The sequence below is a fragment of the Passer domesticus genome, chromosome 3, assembly GCF_036417665.1.
Source record: "Passer domesticus isolate bPasDom1 chromosome 3, bPasDom1.hap1, whole genome shotgun sequence".
Lineage (NCBI taxonomy): Eukaryota > Metazoa > Chordata > Aves > Passeriformes > Passeridae > Passer > Passer domesticus.
In genome coordinates this window covers 13,479,339-13,505,662 of record NC_087476.1, presented here as the reverse complement: position 1 = coordinate 13,505,662, position 26,324 = coordinate 13,479,339, and the positions used below count along the sequence as shown (strand labels likewise).

General features: G+C 35.6%; 1 long non-coding RNA gene across 1 annotated transcript in view; it reads right to left on the bottom strand.

Moving 5' to 3' along the window:
* LOC135296023 (uncharacterized) overlaps window positions 1-26,324 on the bottom strand; it is a 49,548-nt gene that overhangs the window by 5,990 nt on the left and 17,234 nt on the right. Inside the window, exon 2 of the long non-coding RNA XR_010358071.1 lies at window positions 10,737-11,317. This is a non-coding gene — a long non-coding RNA (uncharacterized LOC135296023). The remainder of the gene's footprint in view (window positions 1-10,736; window positions 11,318-26,324) is intronic.

Below are 26,324 nucleotides of genomic sequence, written 5' to 3'. Positions count from 1 at the left end.
AGCCTGCCAGAGGCAGAATAAGCCTCTCTTACATCACTAGCAGGACCAGCAAGGCTAAGTGGAACCTCAAGCAGCTTAAGCTGTGTTTGATGTACAGAAGAAAAATATTTCCCCTGAACTTCTGCTTCTTCCATCTCCCTTTTTTTATCTTTCATTTCCTTCCTGTCCTCACCATTCTCTCCAACATCAGTGTAGCTTTTCCCTGCTACTATCCCAGACTATTCCTTATTGATTGGGTTTTTGTAGTCTGTCCTTATTATCACAACTATCATCTCTGTATCTGATCAAAGGTCTGTTAAAAATCGCAAGAGTACTCTCACTACAGCAACTGCATCATAAGCACACCCCATTTTATACTCTGGATACCTATATTTAAAATATTATTTTTTCCCTCAAAAAAATAAACTCCATTTAACAAGCCTGTAGGGGATTAAACTGTGACAAGTCTGCTCTGTCAAAAAAATTGGGATTACTTTCCCTTCCAAAAATTGGGTTTTGGTGTCTTTGGATGGGACACCTAGAAGCAGACACTTCAGCAGCTCCACAAGTATTACTCCATGTACTCAAGAACCTCGGAGTTTTTTCCTTTCCTTTCCTTTCCTTTCCTTTCCTTTCCTTTCCTTTCCTTTCCTTTCCTTTCCTTTCCCTTCCCTTCCCTTCCCTTCCCTTCCCTTCCCTTCCCTTCCCTTCCCTTCCCTTCCCTTCCCTTCCCTTCCCTTCCCTTCCCTTCCCTTCCCTTCCCTTCCTTTCCTTTCCTTTCCTTTCCTTTCCTTTCCTTTCCTTTCCTTTCCTTTCCTTTCCTTTCCTTTCCTTTCCTTTCCTTTCCTTTCCTTTCCTTTCCTTTCCTTTCCTTTCCTTTCCTTTCCTTTCCTTTCCTTTCCTTTCCTTTCCTTTCCTTTCCTTTCCTTTCCTTTCCTTTCCTTTCCTTTCCTTTCCTTTCCTTTCCTTTTCATTAAAAGATGGCAGACAGCTGCTTCTTTCTGCTTTTGCTGCTTTCTATTAAACCAGGAAACAGTATCTGTACATGCCTAGGAGATGACATTGAGTCACTAGTTTATTTCAAATTGAACAAAAGACACACAGTGAATTTTGGAATAGAATTACAATTACTGGCATTGCCAGTATAAATTTGCACCTCCTTTTTTACTCCTTCCATGTGCTGCATATTTGGCATTCAGTCCTTTGTTCTACCACTACAACTTGAGTGCATCTAAACAGACAGAGAACTAATACAATTACAGAAAAAAAGAGAAAAAAAAATTCTGGTTTTTTTGCTTAATGATTCAATAGAAAATGAATGTTGGGCAAAAAGTAAAAGGGCACACAAAGGATGGCAGGAATAGGGACAGAAAGGGCAAGGCAGGAAAAAGGGATGTTTATGTTATACCAAGGAGCTCTTAAAGTATCTCAGGCATTTCACGTAAGTCCTCCCCTGTGTTCACCTAAGGGTAATTTGGAACAAAGGTTTGTGGAGCTTTTTTTACACATCAGCCTTTAATTGTTCTATTTGAGACACCAAAGTGCTCCTCACTTTGTACTTAATTTCAATGCTTATGTACCTTGCAGAATCAGGGTCAAAAATTCAAATTCATGTTTGGAACAGGAGGTGGATGGGGGAATGCATTATGTATTAAATGAATAAGATGACCCAGAAAAACAGTCAGAAAATGGACTTTTCTGACTACTGAGTTGAAGTCATGAGTGTATTGTATTTTCTGTAGTAAAGAAGTATTTTTCAAGCAATAAGCCAGGGAGCCACAGATCGTTTATCAGGTCCATTCTGCACATCTTGTCAATGATTTTCATGTGCACTTAATTCCATCAAAAATTATTGCTGTCAGAACAAATAAAAGCATTTTCTGCTTTTAGAGGAATGACTCCAGTTGTTCAGCTTTTTTTGGGTCTCACTTTTGCCCTGAAATACTTTTTAAATCTCTTTCAATTTATTACTAACATACATAATCATTATATGCTATTAGGTGTGTCGTGAGTCTCTCAAGAGTAATAAAAATTTTAAAATTGTTTCAGGAGTGATTCAAACATTTGAACTTTACTCAAACTATCATTTCCGTGTAGTAATATCTTTTGCATGATAATATGTTATTCGAGTAACTCTATTGCAGCCACTCCCTTCCTTTAACCAGAATACTCATGATGTCTTCTACACCCACGGAAATCACAGGTTTCTTACTGGAAATGTAAACAGTATGTTTACAGCTATGTTCACATAGCTTCTCTTTTTTCATTCTTATTAAAATCTGATGGTACAGGTTTCTTGGGTTTCTGCATCTTTTTCTCATGTTAGCTATTTTATTCATCTGTGTATAATTTAGGCCTTTTCATAAAAGAGGCAAAATGGTTACATACAGTGAGTAAGCTCCTGTACTGATGTTTGTGGTTTTCCATAACATGAGAGCAAAAGAGGTGAAAAAGACTTCAGAATTTATTTTTTAGACCTTTTTTTTGTTTTCTTTTGATTTTTTTGTTTGGTTGGTTGGTTGATTTTTTTTGTGGGATATTAACTATAAATTGCCTTTAGCCCTTCAAAAAATGAAGTGCACCATGTTTGAAGAACTGAATGACAGGAATATATTTCAGAAAGAAAGTGATTCTGCTATATTTCATCATGTAAGCTCTTTCCCGTGAAATTTTGCAAGTTAAATTATCCGGAAATATTTATCAGCATTAGAAGACTATTTTTTTTCAAAGACAAAGACTTAATCCTTCAGTAGTCCTAAGACAATAGCAGAGTTCTGTACATTATCTAAAAAATTAAGAAGTGTTTAATGTGGGATTTTGACCCATAACCCCTACTGGCATCCCATCTGTTTCTTGAATAAATAATGGCATTCATCAGACAGAAACAATTAGGTCAAAACATCCAGATACCAGATAAATCCCCAAGTTAATTCTTACACAATTCTCAGAGTTGGAAATCTGTGGTAACTTGAATAACATTTATTTTTGAAAAGTTGGTATAAATATTCAGTCATGCTAAGTTAATAAATTAAACATTTTTCCATTAGGGGCAAATAGAATTCTGTAATCTAGCCATTGAGGTATGCTAAAGTAATATACAAATCTCTCTTTCCCTGTAATTAACTTTGAATGAAGAATACACTGACCATTTTGGACATGTATAGCTTATATGGAGCAACTTGGCACACACAGGTACTACAAAACCATAATCACAAAGAACCTCTAGTCCTGCTGTCTTTTCTAAAATAAGTCTTTCTATTTTAGGAAAGTTTTTAGTTAAATGGAAATCACTAGGGTAATGCCTCTCTGGAATGGGTTATCTCCGTCTCTGCAAATTCTCAAACCTTGGCTAGAGAAAACAGACTGACCACCTAGTGCTAGCAATAAATCCAGCCAAAAGTCTGGTCTGAAAAACCTCCAGGATTCTCTTCTGACTAACATTTCTGTTACTCTTCCTGACTGAACTGCCTGATAAAAACATTCTCACTTGGACAAGGATTCTTCATACTGACAGAGAACACAATCCAAAGTGCTCCATATATTATTCAGTGGAACTGAAAATACCACTTTCCAGAAATGTCAGTTTAGATCCTTTGAATGACTTCATTTTAACAATAAAGGTTTACTGGGAAGAACAGTTAAAACCTCACCTTTCTGAGAGGTTTTTAAAGAAAAAGGTAGAGAAAAGAGAACTAATGGGAGTTCTCCATATCCAAAGTAATCATAGAACAAGTTGTAAGTTTGGGCAAGCACTTTTTAGAGAAAAAAATTGAGTGATCTGCATTCACAGAGGATTCAGATAAGCAGGAGAGGAGCTGGGGAATCTCTAGACAAATTAGGACAGCAATTGCCTTGGCATCTTTCTGCTATGAGATAAACACAACAGGTGCAGCAATGTTCTCCAGCCAACAACCTGGGTCACCAAGGCAACTATTGTCAACAATAGTTTTTATCACTTATAAGTGAAAGATCAGTATTACTGCCAATAACAAAACAGTTGGATTTAAAATATAAATAATAACAAAAAAAATCAAGTTTTTGTTGCAATGTCAGCAGTGGGATTTGTGCTGTAAGAAGAAACATCCCTTTTCTTTATCTACTCAGTGGAGTGTTATGTTCCTCACATTCATTAAGGTTTTTTAATGAATGAAATAAATAAATTGTTCAGCAGTTGTTCAAAAGCAAGAACTTTCAAAAAAGTTTCAAAAGCAAGGTTTTTTTACAGCATGTGATAGGTATTGGGCAGAAGTGCCATGGTCAGAGCTCTGATGGCAGCACAAATGTGAGGAGTGCAGGAAGATGTGTTATTCATTTAGTAGGTGACACTGCTGCCTCAGACTGTAATAAAACTCTGACCTAGAACATATTTGATTCACTACATGGATCAAGATACTATTTCTTAGAGAAAATATAGGGTCAAATATTGTTGGATATAAGGTAGTGCAAAGAAGTATCTCCTAATAATTTACATCTCCTTGCTGAATCCTTGTGTCAGTACAAAGTGAGCTAGTACAGGCAGGATTTAATGCAAAAAAAGACTATTTAAACCAGTAGGAATGGTGTCAATGTTTAATGAACACTTATGATGTCCTAAGGAAAACAGTAAATCTTATACATTTCCAGGATGATTTTCTTTGCCTTTATCAATTAATATAGCATATTCTTTTTGAAAATAATCTACAAATAATGGAATGAATGTACAGTTTGTTTGGACGCACTTAGAATTTCTTTACAGTGCCAACAGCACTGAAAACTATTTCAGTTCATTACAAATTTTCCTTTTTTTAAAATGTAATTACAGAAATTACTTGTAAAACCAAAATATATATAATATGGAGAAGCACTTATGGCAATTGTTTATTGTTTAGTTCAGTGGTTATGTGAGTAGAAAATACAAACTCAGCAATATGCAATTTAGTCCTAGAAATACATTTTATTTTTAAATTCTGCAACAAACATATAGTAAGATTCTGTGTGAAACATGCCTTGATACGTTCTCTTTCCCACAGAACAGGGTAACATACCACTTAGAAATAAATGTATTTTAACCAAGGTAAGTTCCAAGTTGCCCTGGTTGAAATTACACCAAGAGTGTTTTGAGGAGATTTTTTTGCCTTACCCATTTTCAAAGAGTTAGAAGGTAAGAGGTAAAAATTCATCACATTTTCAAAAATTACTTTTATTTCATGCTTAATTATTACCCTTGAACTGTTCCAAATTTTTAAATGCTAAACAATTCTTTTTAGCAAACCCAAAAACCTTTCATGCTTTCCTACTTATTTTTTTTTAATTTTTACTGTCATATGCTCCCACCTGCATAACTCCAGGCTCACCTGCAGTGGTTTACATATGTGCCTGTCACTAGAGCAATTTCTATATTGCTGTGGCTGTATCCCTTTCTAATGTACTATCACTTGTGGTTACCCTCCATTTCACCTTGCCCTGTGGGGCCCTTGACCCAGAATCCATACTTTAACTAAATTATAGCATAGTTTTGAGTTCATTAATATTCTAAATTAATTCATACACCTGTTCGAAATTCATCAGAAAACAGTTTTCTCCAAAAGTTATTGGAATTGTAGTTGCAAACAAAAGAAAAAAGGACTAAAATATTATTTCCTGGTATAGTCAGATGTATATTTGTACAAAGTGAATTGTCACTTTGATCTGTTTTAGATTATCAGCTTCAACACAGCAAACAAAAAATAATTGTCAATAGGTCTTGCACACACATTTTAGACAATAGAATAATTCTCTTCCTTCAGCTTCTCACAGTCTTAACTTTCAGCTCACTCATGCATCTTAAAGACACTGGTCATCAAATTACTGTTAGATTATATAGAGCTTCCTTTATAATTTCTTATTGATTTTACTGTTCAGTTTTGAGGGACAATGTCAAAATTGTAATAGTAATTCACAGTTTGAATTTAACAGAAACTAAGTATTAGTTGTAGAATTTATATTCTTTCTTGCTTTTAAAAACTACAGAAAGTTTAAATAGAACTTAAATCAGTTCTACATAATGCAAATAATTTATTTTATATCCCCATAATTACATAATTTCTATACTTGCAACATCAATTGAGACACAATGAATGATTTTACAAATGTTTCATTAAAGTAATTTTACATTGCAATGTTTGTACAAATACATTTCAAAACTCTTTCTGTCCTGTAAACCTTCATTTTCTCTGTGCAGCCAGGCAGAAGCTGTAGAAAGGATAAGCATGTAGAGCACACATATGCTCAATGTATATATGAAAATATTTACATAACTGGCTGCACAGAAAACACAGGCACAAACATGGAGCACTCAGAAAATAGACAGTGCAAATGACTATATTCCACTCCCCTCTCTGACTGGTCCTTTTGTAGGGAAAAAAATATAAATATGTATATATTAGATAAATATATAATAATGTCCTATGTAGAAAATAAATATATAAATGTGTCTATGTATAAAGATATATGTCTATATATACATTTATTTATTTATATCTCATTAATTTCTCTAGTAGCTGGGCTCAGACACTCTGCCCAGCTGCTGGCACATGGACAGATGAACTCTGAGGCTGCAGCCCTGCATGTTGCTGCTACAGAACATTCTGTTCACACACACACAGAAGCTGGGGACACCTTGATCACTTTGACCCCTTCAGCTCCTCCCAAGGTCTCACAAACCCCTGGATCCCAGGCTATGTCACCTACTCACCAGCTACTCTGATATGAGCTTGATGCTATTAGTTACTTCTATCAATAATACGATGTTTAACTCAATCTTGGATACTGCTACATACATCCTGCAAGTACAACTGTTACTAAATAGTGTTGTATTAAACAAAAAACCTGATGGTTTTTAAAGGAATGCCAGTTAGAAACCATTTTCTCCACACATTTAGCTGAAATTTTAGAATAATTCAAAGTTATGTCCCTGTCTGTGTTGTGAAATCAATGTTCTGCCATCCATGAAATCACATGCAGCTCAGGGGCATTTCTGGTTGTGCAAGAGGAAATCTCTTTGAGAAGGCAGGGAACCTGTAAATCATGATGGAATTCATGCACAATGTAAAATTATATACATTTGTCACTGGGGAAAAAAGCAATCATAATGGAAAAATGTAAAATCTGATCCAAACTAACCTGAAAATTATATAATTTAAATATAACTGTCTTGTGACTACACTCATCAATGAGTCACAGGAGTCCAAGCAGTTCATATTACATGTAATGGAATGGAATAGCAACTATTTCTACTGAGACCAAAATTGCAAATATATAGGTGGTTTTAATCTTGTCAAAGTAAGTCCTTGGACCTTAATATCAGAACCATATACTTTTAAAGAAACAGTAGGGCATTTCTTTTCCATGTCCAGAATACTATTTACTTTTATTTAACATAAGTAAGCTTGAATGGTTTTTGTCCCAGAAAAAAAACATTTTGTGCAGAGAAAAATGGGATCTTGTAGTGTGCTTATTTATTTATTTAGTTAGTTATATTTCATTGGGTAAATTAGAGGATATTATATATTACATACATAACTGCATTATAATGAGATGATTGAGATAAAAATCAGAATGTTCTTGGCTATTTTAAAAGCTGTTTGAATATCAGCATTTATTCTCCCTGACAAGGACAAACAAGAAGATAAGTTAAAACTTTATTTTCCTCACTCTCCAGGAAACACATGAAGGATGTCAAGGGCAAAAAATGGTGTTCCTTTTCAGTATCACTGCTGATCACAAACGTCCTGAGGCTGAGAGTTACCCCCCACAAGCCTTTGTAAGTATCACACCTCATGCCAGAGTGGGAAAAGACACAAGTGATGGACAGGTTACCAGAAGGGAGAGAATGCTTGCCCATCAGCTGAGGTGTCACTGACCATAAGGAAAATTAAAATACCATTTGTTTCCAAGCAGATTTGAGTAATTTAGCATGCTCAGTCTCAGTCAGTAATATCTGATCTAGATATTCAAGAGAAAGCTGAAGTGTCAGGAAGAGAGAGAAATGTTTCCTGTGATGTTGCTCCACCTAAATGACTTTCTGCTTGCAAGTACTGCAGTGACACACTGGCTCTGGTGGTGATTGTGCCCTTTGCAAGGGCTTTGGAACAGTTATGGCATCAAAGCGTAGAACAGCAGACTAAACCAGAAAAAAACACAAACACAGAAAAAATAAGAAGATACAGTCTCATGGCTCTATAGCTGTGTTGTGGAGTTTTTGTGAAGATACATAATATATTGGAGGTGACAATTTTGACACTGCCCTTGATTGCTGACTGTATGACCTGACCCTGCTCCCACTTATAAATCTCTTTGGGGTCTTATCAGGAGCTTCTTGTTTGTCCATGCAGACCTTCTGCTGCCTTTCTGTTGTTTTTTATGTATTTCAGAATCGTTCATTCTTAAACTTAAAGGAGAACATCCTTTAAGATTAGTCAGCTCTCTTGGGCTTGCTTCCAAGGAGGCTTGCTCCCAAGAAGATGTCTGAACAGGTCAAAGCTTTTTCTCCTGATAATTAGGATTGCAATCCTGCTATTTTCATCTTTGCCTTTTCCTTGTCTCCTCAACACCATATCTCATACTTTAAAGTACTGGAAAATATTCAGGTGGGGGGAATTGCTTCTGCCTTATAGGCTAATATTTGAGATACTGTAAGAGACAAAAATCCCTGAATTTTTCCATCAAGACAAGTTTGGGCCACTATCATGGTACTTTTTGGGATGTTTATGATGATTCCTAGTCCCGTAATGAGGAATGGTAGATAAGAGTAGAACTTGGAGTGTGCATGTGCATAGTCTAGACGCCGCCACAAAAATTGTATCTGGAATGCGAATAAAATTCCTTCCTTTTAAGGAAGACCATTTGAAGAATTCCATTTTTACCACCTCTTAACAACTTGATTTCTCTCTCTGTCCATTTTCTTAATTTTCTCCACAATCCCTTTTATAATCCTCTTTTATACTGGTTATGTTCAATAATTCCCACATGGTTTGATGTAGTAATTTGTGTGTGATATTATAGTTATATAGAACAGAAAATTAAATTATCAGCATAATTTTTTGGCCGTAACTTCTTTGAATATCTACTTTTACTCAAAATCTAAATTTGTATTGTCACCTAGGAATACCCTGTTTTCCCAGAATATAATAAAATTGACCCAAAGCTCATTAAAATCACTGCAAAGATGCCTACGGCCTTCAGGCCCCTACTGAACAATGAAATATTATAGATCATAAATCTCCTAAAAATGTGTAAGATAAAGATTTAGAATATAGAGACTGAAATCTTCATTATATCTCTGCAGAAATACTATTGAGCATATAAAAATTCAACCAGTCTTAAAATATGCTCACTAGTAGCTGTTCATAGCTCTGTCTAAGAAAAAAATTATATAAAAATAGTATTTATGTATCTCAAATGTGCCCTGCAGAGCTGGAGTTGTAGACATATATTATTCATATTTTTAGCAGCCTTTGTATAACATTATGCCTGAAAATCATTCAAAGTCTGATCCAGAAATCCAAAAGGAGTTTTAACACTGATCTATGAGGTAACACAAACTGTAAGGTAGAAAAGAATTCAGGTCAGATTGATGTCTTTGCAAAGACTGCTGAAAGGACTACAAAATCTTTTCCTTCATTTTAAAAAGAATAAAATTCCAGTAGCCTTATCTCTGGAAATGGAGTAGATAGCCAACCAAAAATATAAGCTAATTCTAATGGAATGAAATATATTAAGCACTCTTTTTAGTCCAACCGAAATACTGAATGTGAAGTAGCCCTTTCTCTCTCATTTTCATATTTATAAAATCCTAATATTACACACAGATTGTAGAGTATTTCTTTACTATTATTTTCACAGACTGAGGAAAATATTAAAACATCTGTTTTTAATGAGATTTTTTTTTTTTCTCACAGGGAACTGTGAAAAGATTTCTCTTTTAGCAATTACCTCTCAGGGAACTTTGTTGAAATTTCATACTGTAAGCTTCTGTAATACAAATGATTAAATATTTACTGGAGACTAGCAGTTTTTTAAGATTATGTTGGGCTGACCCTAGTCAGATGGCAGGGGCACACCTAGTGCTGCTCTATGACTGCCCTTCTCAGCTGGGGAGAAGGGAGAAAATAAATGAAAGTCTTGTAAATCGAGATAAGGACAGGGAGAGACCACTCAGCAGTGACTGTCATGGGCAAAGCAGACTCCACTTGAGGAAAAATGGGTTTTATGTTTTATCAATTAAGTCAGAATAGGAAAATGTGAAATAAAAAATTAATTTTCTCACCCCGCCCTTACTTCTGGACTGAAGTTCACTCCTGATTTTTCTGCCTCCTCCTTCACAGTGGGGCATGGGGACAGAGAAGAGGGACTGTGGTCAGCTCAGGACACATCTTTGCCATCCCTTTCTCCTCAGGGGGAGGACACTCTTTTCTTCAGTGTGGGGTCCCTACCAAAGAAGAGAGTCCTCCACACACTGCTTCAACATGAGTCCTTCCTATGGGTACAGTTCTTCACAAACTGCTCCAGTGTGAGTTCATCCCACAGGATGCAGTCCCTCGGGAGCAGGCGGTTCCAGCATGGGACCTCCATGGGGTCAGAAGTGCTGCCAGCAAACCTCCTCCAGTGTGGGCTCCTCTCTCCAGGCCACAGGAGCCTGCCCCTGCAGGGGCTTCCCAGAGGGTAACTGTAGCATCCCATAAATTCTCCCCCCTTAATCAATCCCCAAGCCCTCAGCCCTGGAAACATTAACTACTTACCATAGAGTCATCCCTCCCAAAGGGATAAACAATCTTCCCCACACACTTGGCGTCACAACTCCCTCTGGTTCCTCCTTCCTTGGTCACTGGCTTGGTATCCCTGGTGGCCACCCCACTACCCTCGGTGGCCAGGCCCCTCTGCCCACCCCTTAGCTCTGTCCCCCGCCCCTTCCCCTCTATAAGCTGTCGGCTCCAGGTGGTTCATCCTGTTTCCCCGGGGTTTGTCCTTCAGAGAAGGTGTTGCTCTGCTGGAATAAAACCTTGCAAAAGAGCCTTTCTTGCCTCTGTCGGTGAGCCAGCTGCGGTGAGTGTTAAGGGGAGGGTGGACTGCATTGCCTGAATGTTATTTCAGCCTGCTTTTCGACAGGAGAGGCTTGCTGGGGATAGGCAGCAGCACCTACCACTTTAACACCCACATTTTTTAGGTCACAGCCTCCTTCAGGAATCCACGTGCTCTGGTATTGCATCTTCCACGAGCTGCAGGTGGATCTCTGCTCCCCCATGGACCTCCATGGGCCACAGGGCACAGCTGCCTCACCATGGGCTGCACCAGGGCTGCAGGGGAATCTCTGCTCCAACACCTCTATCACAGAAAATAAAAGGGAAAAATTAAGCAATCACCCTGTTGCCTAGGACAGACAAAACTACCAAGTTATTTAATAGCTAGTTTTTAAAAAGCAAAAATAGGAACTGAAACATCTTTCTTTGACCTTTGCTTCCCCTCCCATTCATCTTGCATGGCTTTCTGCCTCTGCTTTGACTAGAAACAGCAAATCAGGAGTTTATTATGGAAGAAACCTTTGGAAGTCAGAGGTGGCTGTAGGATAATATTATTGACAGAGTCTTGAAAATAAAAGTTTGAAATAGAAATGAAATTTGTTCCCACTGAACACCAGTCCCTGGTTTTAGAGGTGAATTAACAGTTGCATTTCTGAACTTCTGTCCAGCACTGGACAGTACCAGTTTTGTGTTTTGCTTAGAATATTTTCCGTTCCGTTCTTGTTCTTTACTCATTTATGAGAATAAAATGAGAATAAAATCTCATTTTCACCTCACCTTTATACCCTTATGGTATAAACGGTATTTTCTCCAGCTGTTTTATTAGCCCATAGGACAGTATCAGAAAAGTATTCAAAGGCTGGCAGCATTGGAAGTTACTGTGAAGTGATGTACCAGAACACATGCTTGGATGGAACACAACACGCATAAGAGGGGAGAATGGCCAAATAAGTGATGGATGATCCTCTCCTGCTACTAATTAGACAAACGTAGTTGTGCTTGGAGATGGGGAAATTACCACATCAGTTGAAGAAAGGGTTACTTTTGATCACTTGAATAAGATTCTCCTATTTTAATTTTTATGTTTGATTTACTGAAGACCAAGTAATAATGGAGTTCAGTGTTAAGGGTAACATCCAATATGTTGCAAAGTTCAATTCTACATTACTGAGAACAGAGGGGGTAATTTTTCCAACACTGTCACAATATTGTTTCCAAAATAATGTATATATACAAATGTTTTAATTGAGAGTAATAATCTTAAGAAAATAGAGCAGAGCCTTGGAAGATAGCAGCTGAGTGGACACCAGGCTGCACCAGTAGTTTTGAAATTGTAAATATTTACAGGAGGTGCTGGAGTGAACCAGAAAATAGGTATTCCATAGCCAGAAATTTCTCCAAGCCCTAATTTTTGCCTGAGTAAAAATCAAATAATAATGGCACTATAGGCTCCTCTTTTAATAAATATTCAATCAATAATTTTCTGAGCTTTATCAAGTTTTCTGTAGCAACAAGGCCTTATCTGAGTGGAAGGCCCATAATTATATTTCATATTAATATAAACAGTAACAGATATTTTAATATAAAGAGTAACAGTAAATTCTAAAAAATTCTAACAATTTTTTAAATTTTGGCGTCTTGGTCCCATGCATGTGAGACAAATGTTAGGAAGAGATTTACATATATGTAGAATAAAATTGTATATACACATAATTTAAAAAATTTTATTTATATTTTCACGTACTCACTTTAGGTATTTCTAAAGAGATTAAGTCACAAGCTGACATTGTGGCTTCTTCTTTTCTTGAAGCTTTTTTACTCTGAGAAAGTTTTAAATAGTCATTTTGTAATCTGATTTTCAGACTCTGAATGAAGAGCTACTAAGTTATCTAAGTTTAATAAAAATTATGTGAAACATAAAAGTCAACAATGACGTTATCCTCACAGCATTGTATTGATTTGAGCTTATAGAGATAAACTATAATGTTATTTATTAAAGATTTAATAAACCACTGGCTGTCAATGAACCTTTGAAAAAACTAGAAGGAAAAAGGGAAACCTCCTGCTAAGAGTCAGAAAATACTGAATTTGTGTTTCTAAAGAAAAAAAATAAGTAAGCAAATAGAGAAAAAAAGAGGAATCCCTTTCTTCTTTCTGACATACCCTATGCAAAATATTTAAATTTTATGCCCACAATGGATTTCATGCAATGTATGCCATCCTTAGAATTAAATATTAGGAACATATCAGGCATTGCTGACACTTCACACTTCATGTTACTGAAACTAAGGACCATATCTTTCAAAGACTTTCAAGCATTTTCCATGGGTTTGAAAGACAGATACTGAGAACTTTACCTACACGGACTTCTTCCACTTCCCATAATTGTTCCCACTGCCATTACAAGCACTTATAGTATGATAATTTGTGATTAAGGTTTCAGGCTGTGTCATTCAATTGTATGACTATGCTATGTAATCAAAATTTCCAGGCTTATTACAAGATAAAGGCTCTAGCACTTGTCTATCTAAAGTTCCATCATGAAAGAAAAGGTAGCCTCTCACAATTTATTTTCAATTGAATGGATGATTAGGGTCTTTCTCAATTAGTTCAACAAATGAGTGAATAAAATTGTACCAGATTTCTAAGTTTATGGCATAAAATACTTTTGAGCACTCAATGTGATTGAGCTCTCAGAGCAAGATAATCTAGTAATGACTTTCAGAATTCAAATCAAAATAAATCCACATTGATATCTGGTTGTGTAATACCAGTATTAAACTATTTTAGATTTTATTTATAAATCTTAAAAATTTAAGATCTCAATTTTTTTCTTGATTTAATTATTTTATAAGGTCACATATAAGAGAATTCAAAGCTTCTAACATTTGGGGTTCTTTTTTTATTTTCACAGAAAAGGAATTTAATTTATTCAGTTTAATAGCTTAGGTTCTTACATTTAATAAACATACCATAAGGATTATTATATTTTCATAAGCCAGATCTTCGGAGGGTAAAAGTGAAGATGACTAAAAAGAAGCTGTTATTAGGTAAGTTCCTCTAGCAGAAGGCAATGGTTTTGCAAATATATATTTCATGGTTGTTCAGAATGTTGGTTTTGCTCTATCAAGTTTTCTAAATCCTTACCTCGAAAGAAAACATTCAATATTTAAATTAGATTTAATGCATAAGTAAAATAAAGGCACTATTAATTTACTCTATAAGTCGCTGGAATAATTGTATTTTTGAAAATCTTTGATTTTCATAGAAAATTCTGTTCATTATGATGACAAAGTTGTGAATAACTTGTTAAGGGTAGGTTTTTGATTTCTGTTTTATTATATAGGGGTGGGTGCAAAGTGAAAGCTAACATAGGAAAGTTTAAAATTGTATATTTTTTCATTTTTGAGGTATATTTTTGGTAAATCATTACTGAAATCACTATTAAAACACCAGTGAGGACTAACATATATGTGTATCTGAGCATCTTAATTTTCACTTAAAATTTATGGTAATGGGAAACTAGGGAAATCCTAAAATTAGGGAAATCCTAAAGATCCAGCGCCTTCAGGAGAAATCTGAGTTGTGAAGTCATTCAGGTTAGAAGAGATCACAAGAGGCATCTAGACCAGCCACCAGCTCGAAACAGGGCAAAAACTGAATTCTGACCAGTTGTTCACGGGTTTGTCCAACTAGAATTTGAAGATCTCCAAGGACGAATGCTAAATTATCTGTAAAGAACAACACATTCTCCTGCTTGATTGTTCACATAGTCAACCCTCCCGAATTCTGATTTGTGACCAATTTCTAACTTTCTTACTGTACCTCTCAGTAAAGAATCTTGCTGTCTTTTCTTGGCAATCTACTCTGCAATTTTAAAAAATTGCTGTTAGGTCCCCTTCAAGACTTCCCTTTTCCAGGATAAACAGTCCTAACTCCTTGACTCTCTCCTCTTATCTGGGCCATTAAAGAGGAAATAGTCTTTCATGCGATCAAGTGCAACTGAGCTTTGCTCAAATTATCCATGACAAGTACAGAAAAATTGTATATATCTTCAAAATGTTTTATAAATTAGTGTTCTTCACACCTTCCTGCCAAGGGACTTGACCTGTGGTCCAGAGAAGCCAGTGGCACAACACCTATTGATTTCAACAGTTTTACAACAAGCCAAAACAATTTTCCAGGTTTTCATGAGTTCTTCAACTTTGACCAGGCATTTTATATAGGGATTTTTCAAATCTCAGGCACAGAACATTTGTGAGAACTTAAAGTGGAAAAGTGTATATAATAGACACATGAACAAGTTAAAATAAACCACTTTATTTTTTTACAAAAGCACGTCAAGGAAAAAAAGCAAACCAGAAATGTTTATTGGGGTTTTTTGTTTGGGTTTTTTTGTTTTGTTTTGGTTTGGTTTTTTGGTTTGGTTTTTTTGTTTGGTTATATTTCGTGAGGTTGTTTGTTGTTTTTTTTTTTGTTAACTAAACATAATTATTACAAGTTTCCTAGCAAATGGAAGACATTCTTTTTATGGGGAAAAATTCTTCCCTAACCTATCAGAGTAATCAAATGAGAATTTTGCAACAGAAAATCTTTTCCTGGTACATCTGAACAAGATTTTTTTTTTTTAACAAAAAGGATTTCAAAAATATTTTGAATAGAAAAATTGCAAGACAATATTATGCAAATTCTACTATTAGTGATTAAGAAGCCAGTAAGGAGAGGTGCTCTGCTGGACCTCACGTTCATTAACAAGGGAGGACTTATTGGAGAGATAAAGGTTGAAGGCACCATTGACCTCAGTGACAATAAGATGGCAGAGTTCAGGATTCTGAGAGGAAAGATCAGGCAAAAAGCAAGGTCACAACCCTGAACTTCAGGAGAACAGATTTTTTCCTCTTTAGGGATCTATCTGAAAGAATCCCATGGGATAAGTCCCTGTCATGGAGAGGGGCCCAAAAAAGGTGGTTGATATTCAACAATCCTCTTTTCCAAGCAAAAGCAATCCACCCAAGAGGTGCGGATGAGCAAGGAGCTCTTGGCAAAACTTAAACACAAAAACAAAGCCTCAAAATGTTGGAATCCTCAGCAATATTAAACAAAGTATTGCCAACAGGTTGAGGAAAGGTATCCTTCCCCTTTCCTCCGTGGTGGTGGGGCAGCATTTTGTGTCCTGAATCCAGTTCTAGGCTCCTCAGTACGAGAGAGACATCCTGAAGAGAGTCAAGTGAAAGGACACAAAGATAGTTCAGGAACTGGAGGATTTATCCTGTGAGGAAACACTAAAACAGCTGGGTATCTATAATCTGAATAGAAGGCTAAGACACAATGTAAAAATGTAAATTAACGATATAAAAATATTTGAATGGAGAGAGTAAAGAAGACCAAGACAGGCTTTTCTTGTTGTCCAGTGGCAAGGTAAGAGACAACAGACGCAAACTGAAACACAGAGTATTATCTAAATATCAGAAAACACTTTTTCTGTTAGAATGATTGAACACTGGCACAGATTGGCCAGAGATCTGGTAGAGCCTCTCACCTTGGGGATGCTCAAAGCCATCTGAACACAGTCCTGGGTAAGTGGGTTGAACAGACAGACTGGATTGAAAGATCTCCGAAAGTCCCGTACTGCAGAGGAAACTGGTGTCAACTATTCTGTCATTTTGTGTTTCTCTGACTCTGTGGTCGCTTGGTCATGTGCTCACCTATAAATAAGGAAGATTAGATAGGAATATTTTATAAAGAATGCATAATTTACTTTCAGTACATCTGTCATATAATCTTAATTAATTTTTTTTAAGAAAATTCAGGGCTGAGAATAAACAGATTAGCAGCAAACTGCATGTATTCTCCTATAGTAATCTCTACAATAGTTTTCTAATTGAATTTTTTCTCCAGAGCAAGCATTTAATTCTTGGAAAGTACTTCAAAGAAAATAGTGCATCATATTTAAAGAAAGTTTTGCAAGCATGACTTATTTTAACCTTCTCAAACCTCTGTTAGTGTTTTAGTTTCCATGGTGTGCTTTGCCTCATTTATCCCTACAGTAGCCACTGACTCTTGCATGACAGGAAAGTGAATGAACCAGTTTTGCTTAAGCTCACACTTTCAATTTCTTTTGCAAAATTCTGTACTTATGATTATGTTGAGAATGAACTTCACTTTATTCCATTTGCTCTCATTAAGGATTCCAGACTTTGTTCATTTCGTTATGTATCATTAAATAATCTAAGTGGTGCTACAGTTGATATTGGCAAACCCTAGACAGATGCTAATATGGAAGTATTATTAAAATAGTATGGTTTGGTTTTTTATCTTCTCGTAAGCATGACATTTCATTTTTTTTTAGAGAACATAACATACTTATCAGAAATTATGTAATTTCAGAAATAACTGAATATAAAATAATTTTTCAAATAAAGCGTAATTTAGTATTGTATTATTTAGATATTCACTCCTGAAGTCTATCAGTTTTTCTTTCTCCAGGGAGAGAATAGCTAATTATATAACATTTATAAAGCTTGAAAATATTGTGAACATCTAAATGTTACTTTGGGCCTCAAGCAGAATTGGAAAAGGTCTTATGACCTTCATACTATTCAGCATTATACATTGTTCACATAGTTTCATTAACCTTTAATTTGTTTATTAATAGGTGAAATATATTTATGCAAACCCTATCAAAATACCCCTTTTATCAATATTTTGCTATAACAGATAGTTTTTCATGTTTCTACTGTGAAGTGAATCACAGATTGCAAATAATATTATCGAAGATATTTTCCATTTTGTGTTCATTGTGACATTTTAAAATTCAAAGCAGAAGTTTCCTACTGCCTTAATATAGTTTAAATGGACTTCTGGAATTCAATTCTCTAGAATGGCCTGTCTATCTCTTTTGCTTTCCTATTGCATGATACCAAGGCTCTGCACTGTTGGCATTCATTATTTCTTTAACTTTCTAAATTAACTTTGACACAGTTCAAGCCTCTCCTCTACTATCAGTGCTTAAATTTACATAATTTCAGACATTTCTCAGTGCATTGCACTACTTAAACCTAACATAGGGTGAGTGGTTCTTTGTTACCCAAGTTGGCATCATTAGGGCTGATATGAAAGAAACAGGTTGGTTACCAAGATTTTAGAAGACCATTTGTAACTTATATAGATGATTCCTGATTGTTTTAATGCGTTGGCATCAAAATACATTTGATTTACTTCTATAAATGAGTTTTGTATATTAATTTGATAAAACCACTATTACAAAGAGTCTGTGATAGCTTCTCAAACTTTACCTTTTACTTTGCTTGAAGCTTGCAGCGTTCCCTTGGCATGTAAAAAGGTAAGTAATGGGATTGACAGACTCATTTGACAATGACCGGAGAGTTTGTGACAGCTGTCAGAACTCCCCTAGTAGAGATAGTTGTGCTGCACATCTGCTGCACTCAGTTCTTCATCTGTAGAACGTTTACATGTGCAGTGAAGTCTTGTCAGATTAATTCCTTTTACACTAGGATGTGTCAATTCCACAACTCAAAGAAAGGATTAATCCTCATTAGATTTGCTCTCACAAGAGAGCTGTCTTTTTTAAAAGACTTAATCTCATTATTAATTTATGGGGTCCTTTTCAGAACTCTCCACCTGAGGAGAAGACCTTCATATCCGAATAAAACTTTGTCTTCCCCTTCTGACTACTCACATTTCTGCTTTGTGCTGAGCTGATCTTATAACTAATGTTAACAAATAAGCTGAAAAAACTATGGAAGCACTAAAGGACTAAGGAAATAGATATCATCAACATTATATTTCTCAAAAGAAAAGACAACATGACATGCCAGATAGACACACAGATAGCTGAGAAAAATTAGGCCTTTTAGGATACCTGTGAAACTCCATTGCAGTACATACCACTTACCACTGTTATGGTAACATGTTAGATGAGTTCTGGGAGGTGAAGTTTGGGAAGGAAATGTGAATCTTAATGTTCTTTTCCCCAAAGTAGCAAATCAAGTGTGAAATGGTATTTTCCACACTGGTGATCTAAAGTATAATTTACAAGGAAAATAGTCTGTATGTGCCTCAGCTTCATATGCTTTCCCAACTATGTATCAAATTCCTCTCATAGTATCTTTGCTAATTAAGTACTTAGAGAATTATCTGTGTTTATTGATTTTGATAAGATTCAAGATAACAGATTAATTCCCGTTCTGGAATATGCTGGTGACTCAAAATATAACCCAGCATATTTAGGAAAATCTGTACTGGCTATAGAAAGAGCAATATGAATAAACCATACAAAAACACATCATATGTGTTGTGTTCCATTTCAACAAAAATTTAAAGTAGGTATTGAATCAAAAAGTTTAGGACATACTGAGAAGAGTGCAAAATTAGTTAAATTTATAACAATTACTTAATTGTTAATCAGTTAATTTATTACTTAGTTAAATTAATAATGAAAGATGTATGGAACAATGAAGAAGCTATTGAAAACTATAAAATGTTTTTTATATTTTTTTATAGCCTAAAGTCAGTTTAAATCTAAACAGTCAAAATCTGTGCCAAAATGACCAAGTGATACACCTTATGATAGATTCCTGTTAATCTAATCTAGGAGATTAGGAGTCTAATAACACAGAGAATAGAAATGAAAGTAATAAATGGAAAGATGTTTATCTAGAAAAATACTTCTAGAAAAATACAGATTCTGAAGGGAGGTTTGGGATAGATTCTTCAACTTCATCCCTTTGTGACTAATGAAATATTATATGGCAAAGAAAGTGTTAGGGAAAATATATGAAACAGTGCTGCCATAAAAGAAGTGTTGTGTGAAGTGCTAGGTGACAATAAGTTTATGTGAATGATTGCATTTAAGTATTTTAATTTTCATAAACAAAACAAGGAAGTGGAGACAGAATGACAGATATATCATAAATTTTGCAGAACAGAATACTATACAAGAGACAGGAGATGAATTTACATTTGTCAGGATAATAAAACAAATCACTGGCTCCCTGCAGTGGATTGGCCCTGTCTGGAACCTATATGCCCATCTAGTTTCTCTCACTCTTTCTCTCCTAGATAGAGGTCAGAAGATGATCAGAGGGCTGGGATGGGACGGGCTGGGATGATCAGATCACTTTCCCTATAAAGACATGCTGAGACAGTTTGTGTCTCAACTCTCTGGAGAAGAGAAAGCTGCAGGCAGACCTTCTATTGATCTTCCAGTACCTAAAGGAGGCCGCAAGAGAGCTGGAGAGGGACGTTTTACATGGGCAAATAGTGACAGCAAGAGGGTTAAGGGCTTTAAACTGAAAGAGGGTAGACTTAGATTAGCTATTAGGAAGAAATTCCTCAACTGTGAGGGTGATGAGGCATGGAATGGGTTGCCCAGAAAAGGTGTGAGTGCCCCATCTCTGGCAGTGTTCAAGACGGGACTTTGAGCAGCCTGGTTTAATGGAAAGTGTCCTGGCCATGGCAGGGAGCTTGAAACCAGATGATTTTAAAGTCTGTTCAAACCAAAACCATTCTCTGATTCTATTATTTTATGATTTTTTAAAAATTTTTATTTCTGGTATATTATCAAGGCTGTTTTAGCCATAAATCCACAAGACAGCACCATGTAACCTCCTATGAAGGAAATTAACCCTTTCCCTGACAGACCTAAAATAATCTCCACCCCTTATTCTTCATCATTAACCTCATGTTGAGCAACACAAACTGAGGAGATTGGGATTCTGGGGTAGAAACTATTGTTCAGAGAGTAGCAGGGTATTAGTCCTCTTGTTGAACTCAATGACTGAATTTGCATTTCTTTATTTTGATAGGATTTTTTCCTTCCTCTTCCCTCAGTTTTTGGAATTATATTATTTTCACCCCAGGACCTTCCTCATTTTTTTTTCGTTTTTGCTCCCCCATCTCTTGAAGGTCTGAAGTGAACAAAGAAAGTGAAAAAGTAGTGCTCATCTTCTAGTGGTGTCTGCCCACTACACCCCTTTATTCACAGGCCTTATTTCAGAGAAAGTTGAAACTTAGCTGTAAGATTGGATGAACAGTTGAGTGTCAGAGGTGAAATTATTTCCTTTTCACCCTAGATAGCAACTTTATTGGTATGATCCATGTTTTTGTTATTCAAATATGAGTTACTGTTAATATAATACTTTAATATTTTAGAAGAAGCAGCAAGTTCATAATCCAGTTAGCATCTTCCTTATCAAGCAAAACATCTCACCAGGAATATGTAATTCTGATAGTTTGTGAGACTATGAACTTTATCACCTTTTAGCCTTGTGTGACATTTCATGTGCAGTTCTGCGGAAGTCTATTGAGAACACTTTTTTTTTCAGAAACATTTTTTGGCCATTTGCTAAATTACTCAATCTTTGGCATGAGTACATCATCTTGACCCTTTGTCCTTTATAAAGAAAGAACCATAAGGCATTTGTCATGAGGGAATGCTGATTAAAAAAGGAGATAACTTTATTCTCAGATAAGCAGTTTGTTAACTTTATTATATACTGAAATTCAAAACTCTAAAATTTTTCAGCTTAGGATCATGCTACCTGAACCTTGGGGTTGAGGAGATTTGTCTCTATAAGGGTGTTCCATAGAGAAGAGAAATGAGAGGTCTAACCCTCCTGTTCACTCCATGTCACAGCATGTCTACTTTCTCAGTGTACAGATGAAAGACAGAGGCAGGTATTGGTTATTATGATTAATAGAAAAAAATAAATAAGGTAATAAATAATGTTACCACAGCTACTTTATTTTACATTCCTAGCTTCATCTCCTCATTTTATTCCATACAGTGACAACCCTTGAAGCCACGAATCTTAACTATCAGTCATAGGAAACTGCGTCTGTGAAATAGCCAATTTGCACAGAGCCAGACGTGGGAAAATATATCAGTGAAAGAGTTGGGAGGTAGATAGAAATCATGGCATGAGAATTAGCCTTCTAGACTGGCTGCTCGTGGTGGGTTATTAGTGAGGTGATGGAAAGAACCGGAGTAAAGACAGTGACTTGTTTACAGTTCCTAAATTCTGCTCTATTCCCGAGATAAGAAGTCAAAAAACAGTGATATTTCTGCCAAGGGCATATTACAACCATAAGCCCAGTGACTGTATCCTCTCTTATGCCACAGAACGGTGCCCAAAGCACATAGAGTGGATTATGTCAATTTTTGATGGGAATGAGTGTTAGATTTCACTTTACAATTCAGCAGTGCTGAGGAGGTTAAAATAAGAGAAATTTTAAACCCCCACCTCTGAGATTTTATGGCTAATTTTACAAAAATTTAAGGTTCCACACAACAGACATTTAGGTGTTTTGTCCATGAAAATTCAAGAAATATGAAATATAGTTACCAAAATCTCTCTGGACTCTCAGTCTTCTCCTCATACACAGTTAAAATATTACAGTATTTCAGGATAGCACATTAAGAAAAACTAAAGGACTCAGAAATGGCTTTGAAGTGTATATTGTTTGTCTTTTTGTCATGTATAAAATATAATGTTTTTTGTGTTAATTCAAATGTATTTAAATTCAGAAAATGCTTTCTAAACAAGCATCCATACTTGTTTTAAAACTTTCATTTAACATAGAGTAAACATATCATGCATTAAAATAAGCATAGCATTCAACTTTATTTGCTCCCTCTTTCAATGTATTGATTTCATTTTAAAGCATGCGTGATTTAATTCTGTGATTCTATTTTGGTCTCCTCACTTCAAGAAAGAAGGCTGGAGTGTGTCCAGAGAAAGGCAGTAGAGCTGTTGAAGGACCACAAGCCTTATGAGGACCAGCTGAGGAACTTTGTGCTTGTTTAACCTGGAGAAAAGAATGCTGAATGTGTGCATCTGCTTCTTCTTTTATTCCTTGTTCTAGACATTGCTTTAAAGATAATTTCCATAGCTGTTATTCTAGGGAACTAAATTTAAAATTAACAGCCAAAATGCTGTATCATTTAAGGATAAAGAAAGCATTCTAGATGAACAAACCTTAAAATCTTCTAAGTTTTTATGACAGTTTGTTTGAAAACATGCTTTATTACTAAATTGGTCCCTGCTTTTTAGACATAGAGAGAAAGAAAGAAAAAGCAACAAAAAATCCCTAGAAAAATTTAAAAGGAAAATGGGAATTTTTTTTTTTAAATTCCATTTTTGCAAGTTACAACATTGCCTTCAACCCATAAGGATACATCCACTGATTCATCAATCTAAAATGTACTGAATCAAGACAAAAAATGAAATTGCTTAAACCATGGCCAACATAATTTTGAAATTCAATTTCTCTCAGCTTATGAGAGTTTTGATAATACAAGGACTGGAAGATGTCATTGATGAAAAATGACTACACAGATTGGTAAGATCATATATAAAATTTTGAGGAGCTTTCATGCACGGTGTTGGTTAAGAACAGTATTTTTCAGCATCCAGTGTTTCTGACTTCCTGATTTTCTATCTGCCTCTGAAAACTGTTAACTACCATGTATTGAAGGACACTGTGTTCCATTTTGGACTATATTTCAACCATGCAAAAGGAAAAATATCTCAGTTGAGACTCAAACCATCATCACAGCACAACCTGTTGAGACATTCTAAGCTGTAAATCTCTTGTATCTGGAAATAGAGGAATTCAATCAGACTTTCAAGAGAAAGTTTTTCACTTGAGATCACCTTCACCAGTGGTACAAACTAGGAGTTTGACTTTGCTGTAACAGATTCACCTAGAAGGCAGCATCTCTGCTATGCTGTGTTGTGAGAATGCCTCCAGGCCATTTCAGAAAATGAAACAGGGTTGACATGTGAGTGTAATGATTCATGGTTTCTGTCAGCTTTCATTGTGGTGTCTGAGCAGATTGCCTCTTCCAGCTGGGCAAACAGTGACCTCTTGAGCCGCTGAAGTTAATTCTGACAAGAAATGTGCATCAGAGGCTTGAAATGTCATGCTTCATAGTCCAATATATTAAAATAAAATGAAACAGACGGCGATTTAGAGTAGTATACCACATGGTGAACAGCAGCAGTTCAAGGAAGAACCGGTCATCCATTTATACACTGACCTGGACAAAATTTTATTTGTATGAGATTCAGGTTTTCATTGCTTTTTAAAATGAGGTAAGAACACATATATATTTTTGACTGCAACGTAATCTCATCTGTTAAAAAAACCCTACCAAACAAAATAATCGCACTCACCTCAGACTTATGTCCATGACAGACTCTGTGGAAAATAAACCAATCAACATTGTCACGAGCGACCATTTTCTGTATTTCCATTTTGTGTGCATGGCCTAGGAATCAGCACACAAAAGCTTTGATCTGATGTCTAATAGTGTTAAAAATTATTTTTGGAGAATCAAAGGTCAGACTTCGATATCATTCTTAAAAGTCTTTTGATGTTCTTTGTCAAAAAGACCTTCCTTCCTTGGAAGTGTCTTTTGGGTGGTTGGGAAATTCACAAGATTACTCTGTGCATCGTAATTCAAGCCCCTGTTAGCACCTACGCAGGTTTCCTTAGCAGAGCAATGAGTCTCCCATGCTTTGTGGTGAGAAGCTGCCTCACATACATAATCCTTGTAGCTCTCACATACTGTCTATAAGTTCTGACCATGTTGAAATCTGTAGAAATTCTTCCACATTTTCGCACTTCAGCCTTAGGCTAAACCCTATGACAGTCATTTGGGGCTGTTGCCATCATGAGTCCAGATCTAATAATCTTTAATTGCAGATAATCTGTTAAAACACAGTTTGGAAAGTCATGAGCAACTTTCTTAGCTATTCCTTGCTTCTAAAAAGAGCAGGATGTCTCTATTTTACTGTTTGGTGACACTTCAGGCATTTATTCTTTGACTGTTCAATATCACAGACTCCATACCTTTTCTGTGAGGGAATAAAAGAATTGATTTAAACTGCTCTGGGTAAGGATGAATTTCTGCTACTATAAGAATAGCTGCTGGCAAAAATTCCCCCCAGAATCACCAAAAACATCAACCAAAAAAAAACCAAAACAAAAAAAAAACAAAACCCCAAACAAACGCCATAAAAACAAAAACAACACCAAGACAAAAAGAAGTTATGAATGCCATGTACAGACCCTTGCTATTTTACTACTCTGCATTTCATAATGCTTGTCTATTCATTAATTAATAAGTACTTCTAAAGACAGTCTTTGCTGATATCCCTCTACTGTGAATATATTAGGTTTGTAGAAAGATTATGATGTTTTGTTATGTTGTAACATTTCCTTCAAAGGAAGAGGTACCATAAATCTAAACCAGATCACTAAAAATATGCCACTTTGGACCAGAGCAGTAGTGGTCTTCCTAGTCCTTAAAGTCCAAGTAGATCTTTTTCCTTCTCAGCAACTGACGGGCAAAATTTTTTTCCCAAATGGCAAATAAAATTTACAGGATGTCACATAGCACATAGAACAGACAAATAACAGGTGTTTGTTTTCAAGAGCCATGTTAGATTGCAATACAAACCCACACCAGTTGAGAGATCTATTACCTGCTTCTTCCATGCTTGGAAACTGAAAACAATCCTGTCATCTGCAGAGTCAGAAGCAGTTTGTTACTAGAGAAGCTACCAACTGACAGAAAGGATATTAAGAGAATGGAAGAAAACTTGATTAATTTTTGTTTATTTTCACATCACATTTTTTTACAAAATTTGCATCTTATAAAACCTGATTTTAAATGTGTTTATCTAATAGCTGCCTTATTTTTCTATCAGTATTTAAAAAAAAATTATGTCTCCCTTAAAGTTACGTGTATTTTTTCCAAATCAAGTTGCAATTCTCATGATCAGGTAGGCAAAACATGAATTTTGTATTAATCTGCTCAATGTTTTCAGCAAAAAGTGTTTCCAAGGCCCTGTACTACTACATTCATGGAGTAGCAATTTGAAATTAATAGATATCTCTACTGTATAGACAAGAACGGAAATAAACAAGTGAAAAATGTTTCATTTTTCTAATGGGTCCTCCAGTGACTGAATTCCAGATGTCACCAAAACAGATACTTTCTTCTTGTTTTGGTGTTGATGGTATAAGACACAACAACAGCTGAACATAAAATACAAACAATTTAAATTTCTGCCTTCATTTTTTTCTTAGAAAATTATATGTGAAGCAATTTTATGTATTTTTTCCCCTTCTCGAAAGCATAGCTATCTTGAGGTGTTAAGCATGGTTTATTATTATGCCATTCACAATGTTGCCTTTTTTGTTTAATATATGTTTTGAAGATATAAGGCAATATTTTTATATTGTTCACCTATAATTGGTCTCCACATGGATATTGAG